Below are 13,746 nucleotides of genomic sequence, written 5' to 3'. Positions count from 1 at the left end.
CAAAGCAATGTTAGGATTCAAGATGTGGTTTTATATTCACCACAAACTAAATACATATGGTGTCCAGCTTTACCACTGGGTTCACTGACTACAGCGAATGCAGCCTTACAAGATACCTTTAAAAATGTTCATCTCCTAATACCAATCTTTAAACCCACCAGATTACATTAGACATGTTAAACTCGGGCTTCTATCTGAAATACACAATACAAAACTTTTCTTTGAAAAAAATCCTTGCCAAAATATCTACATACAAACATTTCAGCAAACTGTACATTCCTAAATCCAGCCAAATTCACTTCCCGCCTACAATACAGCTGGATTGATGTGTTCTTCTAAGGAGTCCTAGCATGGTTGAGGGCAAACTTTGGATACTGCTAGATGCAAGTCTACAGTTTTGTATGGAAGCTCTTTTTGTGGGATCACATTTTTTAGTGTCTCACATTTCTATGTTTTTTTTACATTCTATGTTTTTTCATCTCTTTTCAAATGCCGCCTAATTAGTCTCATTAGTTCAGCACTGCTTGCAATCCAGAAAGTAAATGTTTATATAGTTAAAGCAACCACAAAGCTATAGAAATAGCAGTAAAAGGTTTTTGGTTGTTGTTTTTTTTAAGTTATTTTATTCGCTGCCACTTCTCAGCACTGTTAAACAGATTGTGAAGTATGTGGAGGTTTAATTTGTTGTGAGATTGTGTAAACATGTCTCCACTACAGGGAGAGGTTAGTTACCCTTTCTTCTGCCGTGTTACTCTTATCAATTCAATTTCATGCCATCTTGCAGTAATTTGGGCAAAAACTGTATATGTAGTGAATATCAGTCAAGAAGGAGAGTGCTTTTAATGTTATGTATGGTTATCAGAGCCGAAAGCGTTAATACTGAACTCTGAAAACAGTTATTCATTGCTATGACATAGCAAAAACAACTGCTGCTACGTCATAAGGCAACTGCTCACCTCCCCTGGTCACCCCACCTTGCTTGAGTCTCCAGGTACAGACAGATGACGGAATTTTCCACCTTTGCCATCCTCTCTCTGTTCTTCAGACAAAGTACAGTTATCAGGACAGCAGGATTTTTATTTTATTTTGTGGGTAAATGTAAAAAGTTGTGGGGGTGGGTGGTGGGACATCAGGCACTTTTTTTTGTTAAATGTTAAGGACGTGGAGGTTGGTGTGTGTGTGACAGGTTGCCAGGTATGATTTTTAAATATTGGATGGTAATAAGGAATGATGCAGGACACCAGGTTTAACGTGGGGTAATGGACAGAAACAGGTTTGGTCATGACGTGTATGGCATCTCCATGCATCCATTCATCTCTCACGTGCACAGCTAATGAGTAGGGGTGGGTTGAAATAGAGAGCCCATATTTAACATAACATTATAAGTAGGGGGTTCTCCATACCATCGTAGACAACTCAATCGTAACTCTTCTTATGTATTTGATGTCACTTGGAAGCAGTCACAAAAAAAATCCCAATGATTCACAATTAACCATCTATAATTATATCTATTTTAAATATGTATAACGAGTCAATCAGCGGTTAATTGTGCAGCGTGTATAAAACATGTTTTCACATTATGAAGGCTCTGATTATTTCACCCGTATTTTAGACTATCGCCATTTTTGGAACTTTGAGATACCAATTACACACTTTGTTGTGAAAATAATTAGTGCATCAGAATTCAGCGGGTCTACAACTCTCAGTCACACCCATGAAGCCCCCAGTCATGGAATCCTGCATATGAGCTGCTGCGGGATTGTAGTGAAGAACTGAGCATGGTTTGTTCAGGTGGAGGATAATCAATGTAGAGTATTATTTCTTTCATGCATTTAAGGTTTCAACTAGGGTGTGAACTGTATGTACTTGACAAGCATGTTGTGTGTGGGACCCTTTGGCATACATTTTCTGTGATTTGCTAGTGGGTTTGCTCTTTAAAGCACACCCCCTTTGAAGAACGAAAGAACTAATCAATGCCAATGATTTATAAAGTGCTGTAATCAGAAAAGTTGAAGCAGAACCAAGAATTTACATATCTTTAACAGGCGTTTGTATGGATTTTAAAAACTCCATGAATTCTATTTGCATTTTTGAAACCCATGGCATTGCATTCCACACTATTGGTAGCATACAGGAGGAGTGTCTTCCCACACAAGGGGATCGCAGACTCTGAATGTTTAGTAGTTTAACTGAAAATGCATCTACCATAATCGGTCTAAATGCAACAAACTCTAAATATCCTTAAGTAATGGCTTGAGTTTTTGGGAGTTCATTGAGCAAGACTATCCTTTGTTCCTGATCCAAGCATTGGAAGGGTCAGTTTTCACTGAATTAGAACAGGACTACCCTTCTTCAGGTTCTGCCCAAATATACACTAGATTGGTATCAGCCAGTGCAAAAGGGGACAGTGAAACCTCTAGTAAAGTTCAAGCGGAAAAACCATTTTCACCAACAGCTCCTAAAAGTCTTAATTGGACCTTAAAATTCCAGAGTTCACATCAAGGATGTAAGCTTTGAGCACAGTGTTGTACCCAAAATGAGTCAATCATTTCATAGAAAGTAAAACACTCTTAATGAAGACCACCTCTGCAAAGCTAGGTTACTTAAGATACTCTGAGTTAAGAAGCTTGCCAGGAGGAAAAATACATTTCAACGCAGGCATTCATGTTGGCAGAGCAGCACTCCTGCTGACAGGACCTAAGCAGGACCCTGGAAACCAATTTATTCTTTAAGATAACACACCTCAAATGTGAAGACACCATCATCTAGCCTCATCATACCTTACCGTTAAAGAAATACATTAGCATGAAAGGTATGGCGAAAGTGTCTTTTAATTTTGATACCAAAATGGCACTCACAGAGGGACTTAAAGGTCAAAAACTTTTTACGCACATTTATCATCAAAGCAGGATTCTAAAAAATTGTATGGGCCGTTTACACAAGGCTATAATTAAGCATGAGCGCAAAATCCGCTACGATCGCGGATTTTGCGAATTTTTCGGTAAATCCGTGATCCGCGAACTCTCGCGAATTTACCGAAAATTCGCAATCCGCGAGCGGCGGATTCCGAGGCCAAAAGTTCAAGCCTTGCTGGCCTGTTGTTGTAACTATTTTACGATGGCGCCGGCAAGCTGCCAGCGCCATCGTAAAATAGTTACTAAATTAGCTTCAACAGGAAGCACTAATAGATAAAATCAAGCAGGCGCTCGTGCATCTGCTTTATTTTATCTATTCGAGCTTCCTGTTGAAGCTAATTTAGTAACTATTTTAGGATGGCGCTGGCAGCTTGCCGGCGCCATCGTAAAATAGTTAACAGGCCAGGCAGCTGTGCCCTCTTCCCAAATATACCATCGCTAATCAGCTGTGATGCTGGACAGAGGCCTTTGCATCCTTGACTTTCACGAGCGCAATCCTCGTGCTGTTCCTGTGGCCAGGAGCTTCTGTATCTTCTTCATCCGCTGCTCTGATCGGTCTCTGACCTTTTATACACACAAGAGGCATGTGCACTCGCATGGAAGCCCCGCCCCAAATCCGCAAATCCGGTAATCCGCAAATACGCGGATTTTGCGGATCCACGATCCGTGAATACGCAAATCCGTGAATCGTGGATCCGCAAAATCCGCCCATGCTTAGCTATAATGTGTTAGTGAGATAGTGCTGGAATAGAGTTGGCACACTACCTGTACCACATTCGCAATACTGGCTTCTCCACCAAGTCAGGATCCAAAGAAAGAACTGTGCATTATTCACAAGCAGTAGTATGACCAGGATGCCCAATAACAGTATTATCTGCTAAATTTTATTTCACAAGAGTAGAATGTCAAACATTTTCATTATTAGAGAAACGTAAAATATTTAATTTAAATATTATGCCAAGTTAATTGCAGGCAAGTGGTTGTATCCTGAGCCTGTAGGTGGAAAGAATAGGGGTAGCAGTACACCCAACAAATGAGCAATTGTGAATGCTAAACAATAGCTGACCATGTGAACTGCATAGAAAGCATGTGTGTCTTTGACATAAAGTCAAGCTGTGTCTTAGGGAGTCAGGACAAAGATTTGCAGGAATAGGCAAACAGTGTTCCAGGAAACAGAAGCATTTTTATTGTGATGTAAAAGTGGGAGGAAATAATAAAATGAGAGAATAGAGTAAACTCAATCTCCAGGTCAGCTGGGACATAGTCTCACCATGACATGGAGGATAAAACTGGTACGACTTGCAAAGGGAATACAAGTTTAAAAGGTAGGTGCAACTCCATCAGTCTGACCACCTATATTTTATGCATTACAGCAATATTTCAGGCTTCTTTCTTTTTTTTCTCTAGAAATACTTTTATTGACCGTTTTTTAAACAACATGACATTTAACATAGCCTCAGATAGCATATAAGGCTATCCAACATGTGCAGTCTGGCATAGTATCTAAGCAAAGAAATCAAGTGAGATCAAAGGCACAGGGTTAACTTAGTCCAAACTGGGAGTAGAGACCTGGATTGAAGTTTTGCAACTGCTGAATCCACATGATAGTTTATATATAACAAACATCAAACAGCAAAATAGCTAAGGTTGAAGTTAAGGCTATGGAAGGTAATATCATTCCGGAGACTGGTATGGGCATGGATAAGCCCAAAGGTAAGTCCCAAAGATCGACTACAGGGTTGTGAGTGATTTTGTTATATGCAAAGAGCGCCCCTCCCCTGCAGATGAAAACTCCACATCTAGGGGAAATATTAATCAAATAAGTGGAGAGCCTTGAGTCTGGGTGGTGTGAAGTTGGTATGTTCCAATCGGCTAAAGTAGTTTATGAAGGGTTACCAGATGTGGGTAAACTTATTATCTGTGTGGGCCACCCTATGGGACAAAAGTTCAATGGCAATGATTTGCCAAAGTCATATAAACCATTGGGCAAGCGTCAGGGTAGTTGACTTCTTCCAGTGTAGTGCAATAAGTTATCAGCAACAATCATTTTTCATTTTCAATCTTTATTTCGATCTACTTAGATCACAAAAGATATACATAGGATTTAAAATCAAGTCACAATCGATAGCAAATGAAACAGGAATTATAAAACCTTGCAGTAAGTATTTTAAAAAGAATTACAGTACATTATAATTAAAAATCGGCAGTACATTTCATTATTCACAAATCAGTGGCTGCCTTTATATAGTGAGTACGGGTATGCCACATCGCTGTTAAGAATTTTGCCACCGCGAACACAATCAGTGGTGATAGTTCCGTCTTTAGAATTCTGTATGCTGGGAGATGATGTCTAAAACCTAGGTTTTTTTAAAGTGGGATGAGCCAGTGCTTCCTAGACCTGTGGTAAGGATTACAAAAGAATATGATATGTAAATCGTCTTCCTGGGGATGTATGCATGCCGGGCACTGTTCTGTGGGTGAGGGCTGACCCCAGCGTTTGGTGAATGCCCTGAGGGGGAGTGTGCCGTATCGCCACTGCAGAAACAGTTTCCTGGTCAGGACGGGACTAATGCCATCGAGGACGTGCTCAAGATAGTAAGAGTCTTTAAATTTGATAAACAAATTTGTAAGCGACCCCTCCTGTGTACTCTCTACTAGTGCAAGTAGGATCCGCTCGTAGAAGTCCCTTGAGAGGAGTGTGCGTGGGGTCCCACAGCATGCATTTCCCGGGTCTAGCCATAGCTCTGGTCTTCCTAGGCTCTCACAGGTTTGTTTAATGTATCTCAACCAGGGAATATGTGTGGCATTAGGTAAAGATAGAATCTCTTGTAGCTCAGTCCTATAATCCGTGAGTCCAGGCGTGCTCCAGATTCGACGCCAGAAAGTGATTGGTTTCAGTTCCAGCTCCTCTGTAATTGGTCTTCGACCCAGATCTAACCTCAACGGGAGGAGCGGGGTACTTGAGGGTAGAGCTACCAGCTGCCTAATGAATTTATTTTCAGTGGACAGCAGGTTTTGGGCTGGTAAGTGGCCCCACAGTTCCCCCCCATAGGTGACTGCCCCCCTTGCCTGCATTTTATAAATTTGGAGCACAGGGCCAAGGGGTTTATAGGTTGAATTGCTTATCATCCTGCAAATGCCACCCGTTAACTGTGCTAATTTCATGTTCGCCTTGGTCCGGTGCGTGTCCCAGGTCATATTTTGGTTAATAGTCACCCCGAGATATTCAATACTGAGTACCCTCTCCAGTCTCTGAGTGCCTATAGTGGGGTTGGGGCATGTTGAGGAGGGGGGGTTGAGAATCATATATTTTGTTTTGCGAGCATTTATCTCAAGCCCCCGCTCCACACAAAAAATCGCGAACCCTTCCAAGACCCGTTGTATTCCCATAGGGGATTTAGACAGCAGCAGGGTGTCGTCCGCAAACATAATGATGGGCACCCTGCTGCCGTTAAGCTTTGGGGCATCAATGTCACCTATCCAAGTCAAATGGGCGATTACCCCGTTGACAAAGAGGCAGAACAGGGTCGGTGCAAGCACACAACCCTGTCTCATCCCCCTGTCAACGGGGAATCTTCCAGAAAGTGCCCCGTTCCTGCCGCACCTGACACGTGCAAAATTCCCCTGGTGCAATCTTATTAAGATAGAGAGGATATCGGTTGGAATGCCCAACTCCGCCAGCACAGTCCATAATCTAGCTTTAGGAACTAGATCGAAGGCGGCCCGTAAGTCCACAAATACTGTGTACAAACTGCCGCCCTCGATTACCGCGGTCTTCCAAAACAGAAGATTTAAACGGAAGGTCTGATCCATGGTTGAGACCCCCTTTCTAAATCCTGCCTGGTAGGGGCTCAAAATTGCAAATTCCTCTATCCAACTTTGGATACGGTCAAGTATCATCTTTAACAAAAAGAGAGGGGCTCTATATAACCCAAGGGAAAATGGAGCTCCAGTATAGTGTTAAGTAAAAAATACTTTTTCCGTTGGGAGGACAGTACGTCACAGGTTACAGGTTACACACGTTCACTAGACTCTTTCATTCATTCGTCACACTTATAACCAATATATTGAAATTTTGGCAAACACTTAACAAGGAAAAAACCACGTGGGGTCAAATAATGTACATTTATTTATGATTAAAAACATGAATCCATTTACAAATACATTAAAATCATTAGAAACACAAAGAGACTGGTTTAATTAACCTCTGAGAAAGAACAAGCATTTGCAATGCAATAGGTCTCGCATTAGGAAAGTTTGAGCTATTGGTCTTGTAAATGACAAATGTTTTATTTATGTGTTGGTTTTGAAAATAGCGAAATTAATAGCTTTGTCATTTACAATGCTAATAGTTTTAACTTTCGCAAATGTGATACCTATAGCATTTGTAATGCAATGTGTTGTATTTACGTGACTTAGATGTATTGATATTAAAAATAACAATGGCTTTTAATTTTTTTTTATTAATACTTAAATAAAAGTTATTGTAATTTATAATGGCAATAGATTAAACTTTTGTAAATAACTTTTGTGAAGATTATGTTCAGTGTATTTGAACAGCCTATTAAATGGGAAGAGAAGTAAGGCATGCCTTCAGGATACTAAATCATATATATTTGTCAATAATGCGGCAAATAATGGTATAAATAAAACTCAAATATAAAAGACATCTTAGATATACACACTTTAGGAAACTGGAAAAGAGATACCCTAGACAGCCTGGCATAGCTGCTCCGGAAGGGCAAGAGTAGAAGCAGATCGCTCCTGATCACCAGCCAATATTATGTTTATTAGGATACTCCTGTAATCTCAATATTGTGAAGATAACACTCCTTTTGGGGGAGTTTCACTTTAAGAGACTGTAACATTCATATGGTGTATGACTAACTAAAACTAGCACTCAGTAATTGCTGCAGCACTCTCACTAGAGCACTCGCAGTGTCGCAGCACTCCCTCTCACTAGAGCACTCGCAGTGCCGCAGCACTCCCTCTCACTGGAGCAATCATTCACTGCTGTAGCACTCTCTCTCACTGTAGCACTCATTCACTGCTGTAGCACTCTCTCTCACTATAGCACTCACAGTGCTGCATCACTCTCTCTCACTGGAGCACTCAGTCACTGCTGCAGCACTCTCACAAGAGCACTCGCAGTGCCGCAGCACTCCCTCTCACTGGAGCACTCATTCACTGCTGTAGCACTCTCTCTCACGTTAGCACTCATTCACTGCTGTAGCACCCTCTCTCACTGTAGCACTCATTCACTGCTGTAGCACTCCCTCTCACTGTAGCACGCAGTTAGTGCTGCAGCACTCACTAGAGCACTCACAGTGCTGCATCCCTCTCTCTCACTGGAGCACACAGTCACTGCTGCAGCACTCTCACAAGAGCACTCGCAGTGCCGCAGCACTCTCTCTCACTGGAGCAATCATTCACTGCTGCATCCCTCTCTCTCACTGTAGCACGCAGTCGCTGCTGCAGCACTCTCTCTCACTGTAGCACGCAGTCACTGCTGCAGCACTCACTAGAGCACTCACAGTGCTGCATCCCTCTCTCTCACTGGTGCACTCAGTCACTGCTGCAGCACTCTCACTAGAGGACTCGCAGTGCCGCAGCACTGTCTCTCACTAGAGAACCCACAGTCATTGTGCGTGAGGACGGCTAACCCCACTACTGAGGCTGTGTCCGAGAGGCCGGGTAACCCCACCACAGAGGCCGTGTTTGACTCTGTCTGAGAGGCTAGACTCTGGGCGTAGAGTAACTCCACCACCACCAGCCAGTGTGTGTCTGAGAGGCCGGTCCCCGGAGCCTTCTCTGGGGAAGACTTTCCACCTAGCCCACGAGATAAAGCTGAGCCTCTATCTGTGAGAAAAAGTGAGGTAAGAGCACCGCAGTCACCATTGTTCCCTCTTCCTCCCCCTGAAACACAGGAAGCCGCATGCCAGGAGGATTCAAAGGTCATTAAAAAAACACTGGATGAATCTGAGGGAAGTACACAACTCAAGCTCGGCTATTTTTTGGCCTGGCCCAGGCCCACCACCACAGTCAGTGCAGCACCCTCGGTGCCCGCAGCAGTGCAAGCGCTGCGTCAGTGTGTGACCCTGAGAGCCTGCTGCAGTGAAGGGCGCCCACACGTCACTGAGGCTGGAGGACCCCAACACAAGCTGCAGGAAACCCCCGAGTTGTGTGACCATGTTTTCAAAGTAAACCGGAGAGTAGCACTCACTGATAGTACCATCTCTTACCTTCTCTTATTTCATGGGCTTAGATATGGCAGCGGCGCTTTATGAAGCGCTATGTGACGCAGGAGTTATTATTACCTGAGGAAGGAGGCGAAAAGGCGCGGTGAATGGAGCTGGGAGTAGCAGGCATTGGGGCCGAGGTACAAAAGGGAGTAGGTCAGGACAGCACAGGGTAGAGGTGAAGGGGGGAAAGGAGGAGGAGGGAAGAAAGGGCAGAACCGGCTGGGAAAATGTATGGCGATGTGTGGGCAGGAAGAGCAATGGGGTGCGAAGGTTGATGGAGCGGAGCAGCCGGGGAGAGGTACATGGGTAAATGATGCGCTTTATAAATATCAAAAATAAATAAATAAATGGAGGGGTGCAGACCGAGACATGTGGGCAGAAACAGGGAAAGGGAACTGTGCGGCCAGGAAACGGTATGGGCTCGGAGAGCTGTGCGCTGGGAGAAGGGCTGACAGATAACTACGGGTTGGGAACAGGCTGGGAGACCTGCTGGCAGGAAGATGTGTTGCAGGCTTCGCCGTGAAATGGATCAAAAAAAAAATATTTTTGTTACCCATGTTCTGAAGTACTTCCTTCGTTTTCATATGACTGTGATTGTGTTTGCTATCCGGTTGCTTTAATACTTGCACATGTGGAGTGAGACATTCAGATTCAGGCACCCGATTGTGGAACTTTTGTCTTCACAGCCTGCATTTCATCACAAATAGAACTACCTTTAAAAAAGAGTCCTCACCGCCTTCCCTCGGACGGTCCTGGTGGGCAAAATCCAAGTCACAGGGGCAGTCCGAGCCTGGAGAAGCGAGCTCCGTGTGCCGGCGCCGCTGAAAGCTGATCTTGCGGCGACCCGGAAGCTCTTGCCCGGCCGGCCAATCCGCTCGCGGCCGACCGGAAGTCCCGCCTCCCGAGGTCCGCGAGCTGCGAGCTACCGGCGCATGGAGCGCCCTGACGTCCGGGGTAGCCCGGGTCCCCAGGAGGGGGCCGGGGAAAAGGAGGAGTGTGGCGCCTGTTGCGGGGCTCCTCTGACCTGAGGGAGCCCCGATTTAGAGGATGAGACGCGCCGCGCCGTGAGGAGCCCCGCCGGAAGAGCGCAGTCGGTGAGTGGGGCCCAGGGCTGATGTGAAGTGCGTGCGTGCCTGTGTGTATGCCTGGGGGGGTGGGGAGGTGGGAGTGTGTGCGCGCGTGTGTGCGTGTGTGCGCGAAGGAAAGTTTGTGCGCATGCGTGACTGTGTGTGATTGAGAGAGAATGCGAGGTAGGGGATAGTGTGCCTGTATGTGTGCCTGTATGTGTGCCGTATGCCTGCGTGTGCATGCGCGCGCCTGTGTGTGTGTGTGTGCGTGCGTGCGTGCATGCAGAGGGGTGGGGGCTGTCTGTGTCTGTGTGAGAGCCAGGGCTTGCACCACGCATGCGCAGCTATCAGACGCTCGCTCCCGAGGTGAAATCCGACCTCGTCAAAGCGCGCGTCTGGTAGCTGTCCACTCTCCTAAATACGGGCAGCATAAGTTGTCGAGCTGATGCATTCATGCTTCGCATGAATGCAACATCAGCTCGACCTAAAAAAGGAGTCTAGCCAACCTTTGCTGACCGCTTCAGGGGGCTCAGGTATACAGTTTCCCCACAACTTTATTATCTCAGAATGCAATTTACTCTCCTCTTCCTTAATCATCAAGTTGTACCAAAATGAAAGCTCTTTAACCCATTTCCCTTCTCTACCAATTGCGTCAAGAATATCTGTATCATTCTCCCTTTGCATATTTTGACTGGACCACCAGGCGGATAGTTGGTAGTATTTAAACCTTGTCACCTGTCCATCTGTGAGTTGTGCTAAGGTATTCCAACTTACAAGGCCCAAATCTGCCCAGAGGTCCCCCCATTTTTTTAACCCAGCTGTTTTCAAGGGTTGTGACAATTGGTCCTGGAGACATTGAGGAGTGCCAGGAGAGTCCCATATTGGGGAGTGTGTATGGTAATAAGGAATAGCAAATATTTTCCTAATGTACCCCCAATTTTTTAATGCAGTCTGTAAGATTTTTAGTCGGACTTTTAAAAAAAAATTCTGGTCTCCAAACTTAAATAAAAAATAGTCATGGTCGTGAGATAAATCAGTTAATAAAGCTTGAAATAGACGCCCCTGTGATGATGCATCTAACTTATTTGCAAGAAGCCTGAAGTTTTTGAAGTGAAATGCATGACAGTATGACAAAAGATCAGGGAGGGCTAGCCCTCCTATTTTTAGACCCCTCCTCAATTTCTTCCATGCAATTCTTGTTGACTTACAAGCCCATATAAAGGATCCAATTTTACCCTGTAGAGTGTTAATGTCTTTCAGTGAAAATGATAAGGGGATGCTGTTAAATAAAAAGGTCAATTTTGGGAGGATTGTCATTTTAATGAGGTTTACCCGACCGTATATGTTTAGTGGCAAATTCCCCCATCTTATTAATGTTTTATTAATATCTTTAACCACCTTTTGCCAACTGAGTGATGTGATGTCTTTTATTGATTGAGTTAAGTGGATTCCCAGGTACCTCATACTTTGTTTTGCGCCCAATATATGTGAATTATTGTTCCATCCCATAATCTCCGTTTTCTCCTTATTTATCTGGTAACCAGACAGTCTCCCAAATTCTTCCGATAAAAAAAATAGCCTTGGAATAGCCACCGAATGATCCGAGGTATATAAGAGAAGGTCATCTGCGTACAACGCCACCTTCAGTGGCATATTTCCAAGCTGAAATGGTTGAATAACATTATCCTCTCTAATCCCACAAACAAAAGGCTCCATGTAAACGTCAAACAAAAGGGGAGACAGAGGACAACCCTGCCTGGTACCTCGAGATATGTCAAACCACTCAGATAAAATTCCATTAACTAAGACCTTTGCCCTCGGATTGTGATATAAAGATTTAACCGCCTCTATAAACATTTGAGGGAACCCAAAAGCCCCCATTGTCACCCATAGGTACTTCCAATTTACCTGATCAAAGGCCTTGGCCGCGTCAATAGCAACCAGGGCCAGGGGGAGATTTTTAACGTTAGCGTAGTCTATGGCCCCTATTGCTTGGAATGTTAATTCGTTTAACTGTCTCCCTGGAATAAAGCCTCTCTGATCAGGGTGAATTATAGATTTTATGACCTTCGACAGTCTAGTGGCTAGAATACCGGAGTAGATCTTCATATCTGTATTCAACAATGAGATAGGTCTATAGGACTCTATTCTTTTTAAATCTTTATTTGGTTTTGGTATGAGTGTTATAGTAGCTTCCCCCCAAGAAGAAGGTGTGGAATAACCATGAATCAGTAAAAGGTTGAAGAGTTCCCGTAATGGAGCTGTTAGTTGCTCTTTGTTGTCCAAATAAATCTCCACTGGCAGTCCATCTGACCCTGCAGCTTTCCCTTTTTTCATTTTCTTTAATTGACCTAAGATTTCCCCATCTGTTATCTCACTTTCCAGATATACTTTATCAGTTTCAGACATTTGCGGTAGATGTTTTGTTACCAACCAGGATTCTAAATCTTCCCCCTTAGGATCTTTGTCTTCCGTATATAGACTCCTCATAAAGGACCTTGCTTCTTCTCTTATCTCTAAATCTGTTTCTATCTGATCTCCTGTCTGTCTTTGTAGCAAAACTTTAATATTATTTCTAGTTCTCTCTTCTCTGGCTTTCCAGGCGAGGAGAGCTCCGCACTTTTCTCCATACTCAAAGTTTTTTAATCGACTAGACTCCCATTTTTCTTTGAGAATTCTCTCATCCGACACTTTTAACTGGAGCTGTAAGTCAAAAAGTTCCTTCTCTAGCAAATGTACTCTGCTGGAATTCTTTAAAACAGCATTTTGTAGTTCGAGATCTTTTCTTGTTATTGCTGCCAGGTCTTCCCTTCTTTTTATTTTTATACTCTTTCTCTTATGATGCATTAGAGAGCTCAAAACACCTCTCAGGTAGGCCTTATATGTTTCCCATACTACCTGGGGGGAGGAGGATCCTAAGTTTGTTGTAAAGAATTCTAGTGTTTTATCTTTAACCTCTACTTTTATCTGATTATCTAGTAAAAGTGATCTCTCCAATGTCCACCTTGGTTTTAATGGGGTTATATTTAGTTCAATTGCCAATTCCAAAACGTCATGGTCAGATAATCCTGTAGGCGTAAAGGAAAGGTAATTGATATCTATGAAAAGGTGTTGATCAACTAAAAAGTGATCTATTCTGGAATAGTTCTTATATTTTTTACTATAAAAAGTGAAGCCACGTTGAGAACTATACTTTTTCCTCCAGACGTCTACCAAAGTAAAATCTTTCATTACGGCATCTAAAATGGCGAGTGACTTTGTGGGAGCCTGGTATTTAGCCCTAGAGGTTCTGTCTAATTTATGATCAAAAACCAGGTTGAAATCACCGCCTAGAATTAGAGGACCAGTTGTCGTAAATAGTGCTAGTTCGAGTTTGGACAGCGGAACTGGGTTGTCCTCGTTTGGGCCATAGTATACTGCAATTGTATATGGGCTGGTTAAAATATATACTTCTGCAATTAGCCATCTACCCGATTGATCTGTCTCAAAACTTCTCAGGCTAATCCCTCTATTTGCTCGGAT

The 13,746-nt window shown here is 43.6% G+C and overlaps 1 protein-coding gene across 1 annotated transcript in view; it reads right to left on the bottom strand.

Annotated features, from left to right (window-relative positions):
• Positions 1 to 13,746, bottom strand: part of SORL1 (sortilin related receptor 1) — an 852,839-nt gene that overhangs the window by 376,711 nt on the left and 462,382 nt on the right. The window lies entirely within an intron of this gene.

The sequence above is a fragment of the Lissotriton helveticus genome, chromosome 3_1 (assembly GCF_964261635.1).
Source record: "Lissotriton helveticus chromosome 3_1, aLisHel1.1, whole genome shotgun sequence".
In the NCBI taxonomy this organism is placed as follows: Eukaryota; Metazoa; Chordata; class Amphibia; order Caudata; family Salamandridae; genus Lissotriton; species Lissotriton helveticus.
Note: the sequence above shows the minus strand (reverse complement) of the source record. Positions and strands in the feature narration are given on the sequence as shown.